This window comes from Rhinolophus sinicus, linkage group LG11, assembly GCF_036562045.2.
Source record: "Rhinolophus sinicus isolate RSC01 linkage group LG11, ASM3656204v1, whole genome shotgun sequence".
Taxonomy (NCBI): Eukaryota; Metazoa; Chordata; class Mammalia; order Chiroptera; family Rhinolophidae; genus Rhinolophus; species Rhinolophus sinicus.
Genome location: NC_133760.1, coordinates 32,734,088 through 32,748,392, shown reverse-complemented (window position 1 = coordinate 32,748,392; position 14,305 = coordinate 32,734,088). Strand labels below are relative to the sequence as shown.

The 14,305-nt window shown below is 36.6% G+C and overlaps 1 protein-coding gene across 2 annotated transcripts in view; it reads left to right on the top strand.

The window, feature by feature from the left end:
• The window catches only part of NFATC3 (nuclear factor of activated T cells 3), a 95,398-nt gene that overhangs the window by 15,476 nt on the left and 65,617 nt on the right, over positions 1–14,305 (top strand). The window lies entirely within an intron of this gene.

The following is a 14,305-nucleotide window of genomic DNA, read 5'->3' as shown; positions in this document are numbered from 1 at the left end:
ATATTTATAGAGCTACATATATTTTTGAGGATGGTATAGGAGATAGTAGCTCTCTGCTTCTTTGTCAAGTGAGATCAAGATCCCTTGCTAAATGGAGTGTCACTACAGTTACTGCCAGAAAAGTAGTATCCTTAAGGGAACCAGCATTAAATTAGAGAGATAGGAATGGAGGGAGTCTCCTGTTAAGAGATTGAGAGCTAACAGGAGTTGGTGGGAGGTGTCATCCTGGTTAATACCTTAATCCCAGGGGGAAAGTGCAGAGTAGTAAGGGATTAAGCGAAGAAACTGTCTAAAAGAGAGTGCTACGTAAATTTGGGAGACATGGAGGGACTATATTATATGACATTTGTTTCTAGAAACCATGGTTCTGGTATGTGTACTCATTGGAAATATGAAGATTAGTATTCACATCACTGTGGTAAAGGACTTACTGAGGCGGTTTATTAGGGGACTACTTTAACATTTTTCAGATTATGCTTTTACTATCTGATAATATGCTGTTAGTTTTTTAAGTAATAAAACTCTGTTGTTTCATTATAGTCAGTATGCATATTATTGAGGCCCAGATTTGTTTCTGTTCTATTAAATGTTATATATAATAAACCTAACATTTATTTGATGTTTATTCCAAATATGATGCTAGGTGTTGATACAGATTATGTAGAATCCTCACAACCTTTCAGTGTAGATACAAGGTTATTGAAACTCAGATTAATTAACTTGATGAACGTAAGGCAGCTAGTAAGTGTTGTTTTTGACTCCAGAGTCAGTGTTCTCCTAGGAAGTATTGTATTTGACTCCAAAGTCAGTGTTTTTCTCCACTCGATTTTTCTCCTTTGATCCCCCCACCACTTGTATTATTCCACACTACCTTCTGAATATGACATGTAATCTAATTTTTGTATAGTGTGATGTGACTGTATTCTGTGTTTGTGTTAGAATCATAATTAGACCACTTTGTTATTTTCTCTGCTTTTACCCTTTTTTCCCAGCTTCCCATGGCCGTTCTGAATTTTGTCTTCTATATTACCTGCCATTATATATAATTAATACAAATACAATATTTGGAAACATAAATATATGTTTGATATCCTTATATTGTTTATTCATAAGTAACTTGAAAAGGACAGGTTCTAAATGCTGATATCTATGCTTCACTTTTTTCAAAACAACAATTTACCTACCTAATTGTTACTGCAATTTCTTGCCCTGTTGGTGAGAATGTCACATAGGATGGACTCAAAGGCTTATTATAGTCTAGGTATATTTTCTCCTAATTGTTTTCTCCTTGTAGACCACTCTAATGGCTATCTAGGAGAAAATGAAGTTTTCTGGCATAGTTTTGGTTTTATAAAAGCATACTAGTACATATTCTATGTTCTCTTAGTTGACTATAAATTGACCCTTTTAATTTTTTTCCTACATGTGGTGATTGCAGCACCATTTCTGTGCTATTGACTTTGTCCCTACAATCACACATAGTGCAAAGTGCTGTAAATGGCTGCCAAATGATTCTACTGTCTTTTTTTTGTTGCTGTGAGAATTCCTTTGATCAACTAACTGTTCATTGTTATTATTTTTCAGCAATGATAAAACCTAAAAATAGTGGAATCCTTTGCTTTCTAAAACTCTTCTCAGGAAGTATTTCCCTTTTGCTTTGGTGGGCTATAGTGGAATTGAGTACCTGTGTGAAATTCTACATTCATTCCAGCACACTGCTTCTTAATATGTTCTTGAATAACGTAGATTCCCTTTGCTTAATGAACTTGGGGTATAAATTAGTTCACTTTCTTTTGCTTCATTGTTGCATTATTTTTTCCAACTCTAGCTGTGTTAATATAATCTAATTTTCAACATTTTCTTTTTTAAAATTACTCATTATTTTATTCTAATTTCCTTTATAATGTTCTAATTTTCATTTCCAGGTTTCTGAATCGTTTTGAATTTAGCCAAGCTTGTTAACTTTCATTTTTCTTGCAAAATTCTATCTCTTTTTTTCGTTATTACAAGTATTTTTGAAGTTATACATGCCCTGTTTAAAGAATCAAATTGTTCATTAAAACTTATTCTGGAACGAGTAGTTCCTTGACTTTGCCTCTACCTCACTTTCCTTTTTCCCCTGCTAGAGGCATTCATTCTTTTAGCAGTTTCTTTTGGTATTTACTTTCAAATTTCTAGATAAAATGCTCATACTGCTGTTTCTTGATTTTTCAGTTTTTGCCACGATCTGTTGACTTCCATTGTAGAAAATGAAGTTTAGCGCATTGGTCACTCCCAGTTACACACGGGCACATTTCTCATTCCCCAATATGGTTATATCATAATTTTGGTTAGATTAATATTGCTTATACTGGGGGTCCCAAAAAAATGTGTACAAGTGTACACTGCTTGACGCTGCTCAAGCAGTAGTTTGCTGTAATCAGAAGTGCCTGGACGCTGATGGTAACCACTTTGAGCACCTCTTGTCATTGCAGAAGTCAAACATGACTTGTATTCATCTTTTGTTATCAGTATATGTTATTACAATTTTAATAGTTTTTTTCTTTCTTAAAATGTGTATACATTTTTTTAGCACCCTCTGTATTATTATGACTATATATTGTGCTATTCATAGCTAAGTCATATAGTAGTACCGCCTTGTACAATTTGTTGTTGTTTCTAGAGTTAATGATTGTTGTTGTTAGTGTTCTATGTACTTACGATGATTCATTCCTAAATCTCCAGGAGCCTAAATTTCATCTCAACACTTTCAAACACATAAAGTTAGTCTGTCAGTTTTATTTTCTTACAGACTTCTCTCAGAGCCTTCTAAATTTCTGTAATCTGGATTAGGTTTGTACATCTGTCATTGTGAGATCTGCCTTCACTATCATTTTGAGGAATCCCGTTGCCTTTCTATTGTGTTGAATCATCTCTTTCTTGGATACATGTCCTCCTTTTGCTTGATTACTTTACACTCATTTTGGTGGAGTAATTCCTCTAGTAGCTGAAGGTAATGGGAGGTAAATTTTTGAGACCATACATATTTAAAAATGTCTTTATTCTTCCCTCACACTCAGTTATGCCTGGTGTAGAATTCTAGATTAGATACAAATTTTTCTCAGATTTTTGAAAGTATTGCTCTCCAGTTTCTTCTGGCTTCCAGTTTTGCTCGAGAAGTCTGGTAACATTCTAATTATCTGTTCTTCATGGGTAAACTGTTCCTTTCCTCCCAAGCTTTTAGGTTCTTCTCTGTCCTTTATGTTCTGAAGTTTCATGATGTGTGTTAGTATGGGGTATCTGTTTTCATCCATTGTGCTGGATCCTTAGTGATCTTTTATTTCTTTCTCTTCATTTTCTATTCTCTTCTTCTGGAACTTGACATTTCAACTGTGGGACTCCTGGACAAATTCTAGTATTCTCTCCCACTTCCTATTTGTCTCTTTGCTTAACTCTGGAAAATTTCTTCAACTTGATCTTTCAATTTTTCCTTTGAGCCTTCCATTTGTTATTTTTAATTTCTAGGGTCTCATATTTTATCTTTTTTAATAAGCATATGTTCTTGTTTCAGTGTTACAATATCTTTTTTCTCTGAGGTTGTTGAGAATAGGCTTTGTTTTTATTTTTGAGGTTTCCATCTTACTGCAGAGTCTTTTTCTTCCATTTTTCTTTTTGCCTCTGTCTTTAATGTTGAAGCTTTCTTAGATGTTTGATGAGCTTTGGTTCTCTGCTTATTTTTTTTAAATGGGGCACCAAAACCTTAATGCCAGTTCTGTGATCACAAGTGACATTTGCTAACTACAGCCCTCATTATAGGAGTTTTACCAGGTTACCTGTGATGTCATTAACTGTATGTCTTTTTTCTTAGGTTAGTCAGATTCCCAAGAGGAGAATTCTCCAGTCTATTACCTGCAAGGGAGGGAAAAGTGTTAGGGGTTTCGATATACAAGTTTTAGAGAGACTTTTATTCACCATTGTTTTGAGTGTGGCTCTCAGTTGTTGCTCTTCTGTTTTACCTCTTCAGAAAATCTTCAGTCTAGTAGTGCCTAGAGGAACATTCATCCAATAGTGAGTGAGGAGGTATGGGAAATTGGGAGGATTAGTGACTCATTAAACAAGCTTTATGCTCGTCTTGTTTTCAGCTTTGTCTTCACCTCCACTTCCAAAGGTACCTGGTAGTGCATTTCCTGAGTGTTTCCAGTTCTTGATTGGAAATCAGTCTTCTTTTCACTGCTGGCTTAAGTTTTAGCTTTTTCAGGTGTTAAATTAGTTACCACGCATACTGCATTCCAGCTTCTAAAAGTGTTTTTGCCATGGTTTCATCTCCTGTTCTTTTTCTTTTTATGAACTTAGACCCTTAAAATAAATCAATCCTTTTACTAGTGGAGTTTCGCATGGGAAGGGGCAAATGTATGTCTTCAGTCCACTGTCTAGAAGTTCTTTCAATTTGTTTTTGTTTTTTATTGAGGTGAAAATTACATAACATACAATTAACTATTTAAAGGTATACATTAAGTGGTATTTAGTGTATTTACAATGTTGTGCAACCACAAGCTCTCTCTAGTTTCAAAACTTTTTCATCACCCCTTAAAAACACCCCACAACCATTAAGTAATTTCTCCCCATTTCCTCTTCCCTCCATCCTCTGATAACCTCTAATCTTTCTTTTTTTTCTTTTTTCCCCTTCTTCTGCCTCTCCGGCCCCCTCCGGTTCAGGCCGTTGTTTCTCAGTCTAGTTGTGTAGGACACAGCTCCCTGGCCCTGCTGGTATTAGGAGCCTTGCCCCCAGCCCCCCAGTCAGTCGGTTGTCTGTCGGCTGCTCACAGCAGCTCATGGTAGCCCCGTGGCAGCCCACAGCAGCTCCCGCCAACCTCCCGCTGCTCAGGGCCGCCCAGCTCCAGGGAGAGCTGTTGTTCACAATCTTAGCTGTAGAGGGCGCAGCTTTCTGGCCCATGTGGGAATTGAACCGGCCACCTGGGCATTAGGAGCATGGCGTTCTAACCACCTGAGCCACTGGGCCAACCCTAATCTGCTTTCTATGTCTATAATTTTGACTATTTTAGATATATCATATAAATGGCATCATACAATATGTGACTTTTTCTGTTTGGCTTCTTTCTCTTAGCATGTTTTCCAGGTTCGTCCAGGTTGTAGCATCTGTCAATATTTTGCTCCTTTTTGTGGATGAATAATATTTCATTGTATGTATGCACCATAATTTACTTCCCCATTCATCCACTGATGGACATTTGGATTGTTTCTACCTTTTAGCTATTATGAATAATGTTGCTATAAACATTTGTGTACAATTTTCTGTGAAGACGTATGTTTGTATTCTGTCTATACCTAGAGATGGAATTGCTGGGTCCTATGGTAATTCTGTGTCTAACTTTTTGAGGCACTGTCGAACTGTTTTCCATAGTGGCTGCACCATTTTACTTTGCCACTGCTAGTGTACGAGGGTTGCTCTTTCTCCACATCCTTACCAACACTTGCTATTGTGTGTGTGTGTGTGTGAATTAAAGCCATCCTAGTAGGTGTGAAGTGGTTATCTTTGTGGTTTTGATTTGCATTTCCTTAATGACCAGTGATTTTGAACATTATCTCATATGCTTCCTGGCAATTTATTTATGTTCTTTGGCGAATGTCTATGTAAGTCCTTTGCCCATTTTTTAAATTGGGTTGTCTTTTTGTTGTTAAGTTGTAAGAGTTCTTTATATATTCTGGATACTGCATCCTTATCAGATACATGATTTGCAAATATTTTCTCCCATTCACTTTCTTGAATAGTACCTTTCAATTCACAAAAGTTTTTCATTTTTATGAAGTCATTTTCATCCAGTTTTTCTTTCATTGCTCATGCTTTTAGTATCAAATCTAAGAATCCCATTGCCAAATCTGAGGCCATGAAGGTATGTGACTTTCATAGGTATATGACCTATGTTTTCTTCTAAGAGTTTTATGTTTTTAGCTTTTATATTTAGGATATCGGTCCATTTTGAGTTAATATTTTTTCTTTTTTTAATATTTTTTAAAAAATAAAATTACATAGATTTCAGGTGTACAATTCTGTATTACATCATCTATAAATCCCATTGTGTATTCACTACCCAGAGTCAGTTCTCCTTCCATCACCATATATTTGAATTCTTTTTCTTCTTTTTTTCCCCATCAGCTCCAAGTCGTTGTCCTTCAATCCAGTTTGCAGAGGGCGCAGCTCAGCTACAAGTCCAGTAGCTGTTTTCAATCTTAGTTGCAGGGGGCACAGCCCACCACCCCATGCCAGAATTGAACCGGCAACCTTGTTGTTAAGAGCCCGTGCTCTAACCGACTGAGCCATCTGGCTGTCACTTGAGTTAATTTTTATATCTGGTGTGAGGTGGGGTTCAACTTCATTCTTTTGTATGAGGTTATCCAGTTGTCACAGCATTTTTTGTGGAAGGGATTATTCTTTCCCCATTGAATCATCTTAGCAATGTTGTCAAAAATCAGTTGGTCATAGGTGTTTTGGGTTTATTTCTGGACTCTCAGTTCTGTTCCATTAGTGTACATATCTATCCTTATGTCAGTACCGCACTGTTTTGATTACTGTTGCTTTGTAGTAAGTTTTAAATCGTGAAGTGCGAGTTGTCCTGCTTTGTTGTTTTCAATGTTATGTTGGCTGTTCCAAGCCCCTTTCAGTTCCATAAAATTTGAGAATTGGTCTTCCCATTTCTGCAGAAAAAGACATTGAAATTTTAGTAGAGATTGCATTGACTCTGTAGATTACTTTGTGGAGTGTTGCAGTGTTAACAATATTGACTTCCAATCCATGAACAGGGGAAATCTTATTAGGTCTGTGCAAAAGTAATTGCGGTTCTTGCAATTATTTTCAACCTTTTAAAATGCAGTTACTTTTGCACCAACCAAATACCATTTTTTTAGGTCTTCTTTAATTTATTTCAGCAATATTTTACAGTTTTTGGTGTACAAGGTTTTTTTGTTTGTTTGTTTTTACTTCCTTGGTTAAATTTATTCCTAAGTATTGTATTCTTTTGGAGGCTATTGTGAATAGAATTGTTTTCTTTATTTCCTTTTTGGATTGTTCATTGCTGGTGTGTAGAAGCACAACTGAATTTTATGTGTTGCTCTTCTACCCTGCAACTTTCCTGAATTCATTGATCAGCTGTGGTTGTGTTTTGTGGATTCTGACATTTTCTATATATAGAATCTTGTATCTGCAAATAGAGATAGTTTTATTTCTTCCTTAACAATTTAGGTGCTGTTTGTTTGTTTATTGTATTGCCTAATTGCTCTAGTTAGGACTTTGCAGTACAGAGTTGAATAGCAGCGATGAAAGCAGGCATCTTTGTCTTGTTCTTGATCTTAGAGGGGAAAGCTTTCAGTTTTTCATCAGTAAGTGTGATGTTCATTGTGGGTTTTTTTGTAAATGCCTTTGATCATTTTAAGAAAGTTCCCTTCTATTCCTTGTTTGCTGAGTTTCTTTTTTTTTTTTTTTAAATCATGAAAGGGTGTTGAGTTCTGTCAGATATTTTTTCTGTGTCAATTCAGATGATCATATATATTTTTTCTTTCATTCTGGTAATTAATTTTCATATGTTGAACCATCCTTGCATTCCTGGGATAAATTCAATTTGGTCTTTTTAATGTGCTGTTGTATTTGGTTTGCTAGCATTTTGTTGAGGATTTTTGTGTCTATATTCATAAGGGATATTAGTCTGTGATTTTCTTGTGTAATCTTTGTCTTGCTTTGGTAACGGTAATAGTGGCCTCATAGAATGTGTTAGGAAGTGTTGCTTACTCTTCAATTTTTTGGGAGAATTTGAGAAGAATTGCTGTTAATTCTTCTCTAAATGTAGAATTCACCAGTGAAGCCGATCTTTCCTGGACTTATTTTGTTGGGCGATGTTTTGGCTACTGATTCAATCTCTTTACTTTGTATAGGTCTGTTAAGATTTTCTGTTTCTTGAGTCAGTTTTGGCAATTTATGTTTTTATAAGAATGCCCCTTTCTTCTAGAGTGTCTAATTTGGTAGTGTACAAGTGATGGTATTCTTATTATGATAGTATTCTCATAACATTTTTATCAATATCAATTATAACACATCCTAACAGAGTCCACTTACATTGTACTAAACTTGTTTTCTCACTTCTTTGAAAATATTCTTGGCTGAAGTTGTTCATGCAGACTATTCATAGAGGCTAATTTTTCAGTCTCTTTAAAGTCTGCATTGACTCTTCAAATAAATAATAATTGAGCAGAATGGGTAACATCTGGTTACACACCAGGAGCCAAGGAAAACCACTTGCCTTGTTTTATAATTGCCTATTGATGTTGCTACCAATGTCCTCAGTTTTTCAACCACCCATTGTTGCTGCAAGGCTAAGTCTTATATAAATTTATTTTCTGTGAACAAGTTTCTTCAGTTGCTGCAATCAAACACTATTTAAATAAATCACCATTAGTAAATGGCTTTCTTTGATTGCCTAACCTATGAACCATTCAGAAACTTTCTATGGTAGCAGCCTTTTCTTTCTTTCTTTTTGAAGAAATCCTATTGTGATGAGGTATTCTGCTTTTTCTAATTTTTTCTGTGAGTTGGGAGTATTGTGATGAGTGTTTACTGTGGTAATGCTGATATATAAGGTATTCTTATAGCATAGCCATGCCATTGCACAATAAATAATGCTTTGCCATCTAATTTGATAATAAAATAAGCCACACTCCATTGTGCCTTAAAAGCGTGACATTCAGTTAGAAGTCCACTTTTCTCTTTCCTGTTTTGAATAAGAGGTATACACTAGTAAGTTAAAAAAAATGTTGCAATACCTTGATTGCACTCAGAATGCTGTCAGGTTAGAACTATGTCACTGCAATTTGTTAGTGTACCAAGTAGCAGTGGGAAGCAATATCTCTCACAGCTACTCAGCTCTACACTTCTGTGAAAATAACCATAGACTGTACATAAACAAATGAACACGGCTATGTGCCAATAAAACTTTATTTGTGGACACCAGAATTTGAACTTCTTATCATTTTGTGTCATGGAACAGTATTGTTTTGATCTTTTTTTCAGCTGTTTGAACCATTGTTCGCTGTGCGAAACAGGTGGTAAGCCAGGTTTGGTCCATGGGCTCTACTTGGCTATTCCTGCTTTATAGTGTAAATAAAGACATTTCCAGGCAACCCGTTGTTCAGATTACTGCATACTTGCATGGGGACCCCTGGTGGCTGAAGGAACACAGAGCAAATAATTCTTGAGATGGTCAAATTTCTGAAGCATCATGAATTTGAGATTTCTAAAGCTGGAAATCTGGATCTAGGACTGTTTATCCTAGTGAGACTGTAGTAGCCACTAATACCATTTCCAGAGGTTGAGTGTTGGTGACACTTGGGGAAAAGATAAAAAAGCAGCACTCTCCCAGATTTTGTATTAAGATCTCTGCAATGCTTTAAGACATCATTCTACTATAGAATATGTTTGCTTTATCTACAGTTTATTTGTGGGAAGGGTGTGGATTTCAGCATCAATCAAACACTAAAATGGCATTAGCACAGTAATTGTATCTGAATGAAACTATAGTCTTCCAAGGGTGACTTTCCTTCCCCCCCCCACTTTTTCTTTGCTCAGTGTGTTGAGTTTTAATAAGTTAATAATTTTGCTACTTTATCAAATGCATTCTTAAGTAAAACTTCTTATTTTCCAACTACGAGTGTATAGCGGTGAAGAATTCAGTGACCACTAGTACGGTTGGGCACTGCTGTACTGCTTTGAACTGAGGTGCCAGCATTTTGTTTATGTTTTTTAGATTGTGATAAAATATACATAACATAAAATTTACCATCTTAACCATTTTAAGTGTACAGTGTAGTGGCATTAAGTACAGTCTCATTGTGCAGCTATAGCGGTGAGTTTTTTGTAGTCTGCCATTTTCAATTCTTATTTTGTGAGTGGGATCCAGGAAATGAAACCACTTGCTCTGGCCAATCCCAGATTTATTGTCATATTTGTGAAATAATTAACCTGGACTAAATTTATAACATTTTTTAAGGAAAATTTTAATTTGTAAAGAAGTAATACAATTAGATGGAATTCTTAAAAAACAAGTTGTTCTGGATCATTCTAAGATACTATACTCTTTGGACTGTTTGCCTGTTTTTTCCTGTCTCTTTCCATTTCTTTGCAACCATCCAATATATGGATGAGATGAGTGTGTGGATCTACACTCACTCCCTAGTCATCTCTTCTGGTCTTATGGCTTAAAATATTCTCTATACATTAATGACTTCCAAATTTACATATCCTACCTGAGACTTTATATACAGCTATCTACTTGGTATCTCTACTTGAAAAGCATATTAGCGGGGTGGCCGGTTAGCTCAGTTGATTAGAGCGTGGTGCTGATAACACCAAGGTTGCCTGTTCGATCCCTGCAAAGGCTACTGTGAGGTGCGCCCTCCTTAAAAAAAAAAAGAAAAGAAAAGTGTATTAGCATCTCACATTTAATATGTTCAAAGTAGAATTTTTGATTTCATATCTCCAGACTCTTTCTCACTTTCTTCTTCGTTTCAATAATTAGAAACACTGTTCTTTTAATAGTTCAGGCCCAAACCCTTGGTGTCATCCTTGACTTCCCTTTCTCACATCCAGTCCATCAGCGAGTTGTCACCTACCTTAAAAAAAAAGCTCACTGCTTACTGCTGCTCTCCTTTTACAAACCACCACCACCCATGTGCTGTGCTCCATTATTTTGTATCTGGATTATTACAGTAGTCTTTTAAATATATCAGATTATGTATATTAGATCACAACAATCCTTTGCTTAGAACCCGCCAGTGGGTTCTCATCTTGTAATACAAACCAGGCAGTCATTCTACTAGTTTATGAGGCTTTACTTGACTAGCCATTCTCCACCCCCATCCCCATCATTTTAACCTCCTCAGTTCTATCCCCACTAGCCTTTTGGCTTTTTCTCATAAACTCCAAATATAATCCATCTTTAGGGCTTTGCACTCAACAATCTTTCCTCTCCCAGCAGTGTTCTTCCCCTAGATTCTTATAGCTCAGTTCCTTATATCCTCTTTGCTATCTCCTCAGATGTCAGAGAAAGAACCCTGTCCAGACCTCCCTATCTAAATTAATTTCCTCTCATCCTCTCACTCTGTTCTCCTTACTCTATTTTATTTTTCCTCATAGCAAACATCATCACCTGCCATATGTTACTAGAATGTAAGTTCTGTGAGGATGAGGAATTTGTTTTGTATACTACTGTGTTTTCAGTGTCTAGAACTTTCCTACTATATAGTAGTGGCTACTCAAAAATATTTGTTAGGGGCGGCCAGTTAGCTCAGTTGGTTAGAGCGCAGTTGGTTAGAGCGCGGTGCTCTTAACAACAAGGTTGCCGGTTCCATCCCCCGATGGACCACTGTGAGCTGCGCCCTCCACAACTAGACTGAAACAACTACTTGACTTGGAACTGATGGGTCCTGGAAAACCACACTTAAAAAAAAACCATATGTGTGTGTGTGTGTGTGTGTGTATAATTTGTTAAATGATCACATTGCTTCTGGTTTAGGATAAAATACATATGTATGGTTGAAAAGTGAACAGCACAAAGTACCCCCAAAAATGGGAATATAGAAAGAAACTGATTTCTTCATGACCTTGTTGAACTGATGAAGTAACCAATTCTGGAGGTGTCCTACCTTTGGGCCTCTTGTTCCATTGGATAGTAAGTACCCTCCCTCCCTTTGTAGCTACTTTGAGTTGGGTTTTCTGTTCTTTGCAGCCTAGAAACATCATATTTCATACAGAGCCATTTTTTACTCCTAAATTAGGCTAAACTTAAAAATAACATCCTGGCTGGAAAGACTGAAGTGAAACTGATACTCATGTTGTTCCAATGTTACAAATTAAAACAAGTCTTTTGAAACAAATGTCTGTATAGTAAGAGTGCTAAAAATGTGTGTGCCCCATGATTTAGTGACCCCACCCTTAGGAATTTGCCCTTGGAGGCTAATTCAAGGGAAGACTAAAAGCTATGGGTATAGAGATGGTCAATGCTACATTATTTATAAAAGTAAAAGGTAGGAAATAGCTATGATAATTGACTCTTGACATTTTACATGGCCTTGAAAATTGTTTAGAAACTTTTTATAAAGCTCAATAAAATATAAAAACATTGAAAGACAAAGTTGTATATTATACAGGCAAAACAAATCTAGGCTGTTAGAAGTCAGTATAGTGTTGTTCTTCATGGAGAGGTAATGACTTGGAAGAGAGCCAAAGGGGGGCTTTTGAGATCTTCATGTTCGTTTTTTCTTTTTTTAAGGGTGCTGTAACAGGGCATGTTTGTTGTGAAAATTTATCAAACTACATGCTTATGATATGTACACGTTTATACTTCAATAAAAGATTAGAAAAAAACCCCAAAGCAATGTTATAATCACAACTGTATAAAAATATATACTCATTTAGACTAAGACATATGAAAATGTTAACTGTTAGGTGGTAGCCTTTGTTTACAATTTTCTTTAATGATTTTATTAGTCAGATAAGAAACACTTTTTAAATTAAAAAAAATTTTTAAATTGTGATAAAATATACATAATACTGTGTTCTCTATATAACAGCTTTATTGACAAATAATTCACATACCATACACTTCATCCATTTAAACTCTACAACTCAGTGGTGTGTAGTATATTCATGGAATAGTGCAACCATTATCAAAATGAGTGTTAGAACATTTTTGTCACTCCAAAAAGAAACCCAATATCCATTAGCAATGACTGCCTATCTTCCCCAAAACCTCTTCTTTTGATTTTTTAGTCGCTTTTTACCCCCAGTCAAATATGGGTTTTCTACTTTGGAGCTTTAACTTCCTATTTCTCTTGATTTTCAGTAAGTGGAGTCACGGAGTAGAGTGGTATACTTTAAAGGCATTTCAATTTATTAGGATATATTTCAGTTAAAAAAAATAAAATATGGGCCGGCCGGGTGGCTCAGGCGGTTGGAGGTCTATGCTCCTAGCTCTGAAGGCTGCTGGTTCGATTCCCGCATGGGCCGGTGGGCTCTCAGCCGCAAGGTTGTTAGTTCAACTCCTCGAGTCCCGCAGGGGATGGTGGGCAGCACCCCTTGCGGCTGGTAGCGGCGACTAGACCTGGAGCTCCACAACTAAGACTGAAAGGACAACAATTTGAAGCTGAATGGCACCCTCCACGGCTGGGACTGAGGGGACAACAACTTGACTTGGGAGGGGTCCTGGAATTACACACTGTTCCCCAGTAAAGTCCTGTTCCCCTTCCCCAATTAAAAAAAATCTTTAAAAAATAAATTAAAAAATAAAAAATAAAATAAAATAAAATATAACACACATACCCCTCTTAAAGTTTAAAAAGGGTAAGACAAAGTAATTGACATGTATTGAGGCCTTGCTAACTATTATTTATTTTGTTGTGTTGCTTGTCTTAAAAATGGTCCTGTCTGTTTCAGGTGATACTCGACTCACATCCGGCCAGTTTTATAGAAGGAAACTGCCTCAGGAAACTGAGGTTCAAGCAGGTTAAATAACTTGTCCAACTTACACAGCTATGGAATGGCAGAGCCAAGGTTTAAACCTAGGGGATTTTGTTTTGCTGTTTAAAAATTCTTTGCTGAATATGTTCACTAACCACAGAACGCAACAGCAAGAGTCTAAAGATGTGTGTTTTAGGGGGCTGGCCCAGTGGATGAGGTGATTGGAGCGCCGTCCTCCTAAAGCCGAGGTCGCCAGGTCCGTGTGGGCTGCTGTAACTTACACAACCAGACTGAGAAACAGAGGCTTGAACTGGGGGGGGCGGGGGGGGGCGTGTGTTTTTTCTGGGGTACTAATGTAGTGAAACAAGGTAATCTTGAGTACTGTTGAGAACAGGCTAAAGGTTTGTGCTTCTCTCTGTTGTAGCTATGAACAATTTTGTCTTTGGTTTTCCCAATGATTTGGCAGAACTTGTTTAGTATTAAATACTCCGGCAAGGAGTACATTTAAAAGTTCTGTCCTTATGAGGATTACTTTAACCATCATAAGTTAAAGCCCCAATGGATTCTTTTCTAGTTGAGGTAAATCATCCAGTGGCATCGCGGGGCTTTCATAACATGGTCTGCTATGACCAAAGATAGGAATTCTTGATGATGTGACTGTGCAGGAAAAAGCTGTTACTGTTAATCATAAAAATTTCCTTAACAAAAAGAAAAGTTCTAAATTTTACTGCAAGGAAACTAAAGCCTTGGAGAAATTAAATGATATGACTAAGAGCTCACAGTTAATGGCAGGGGTAGACTAGAGTC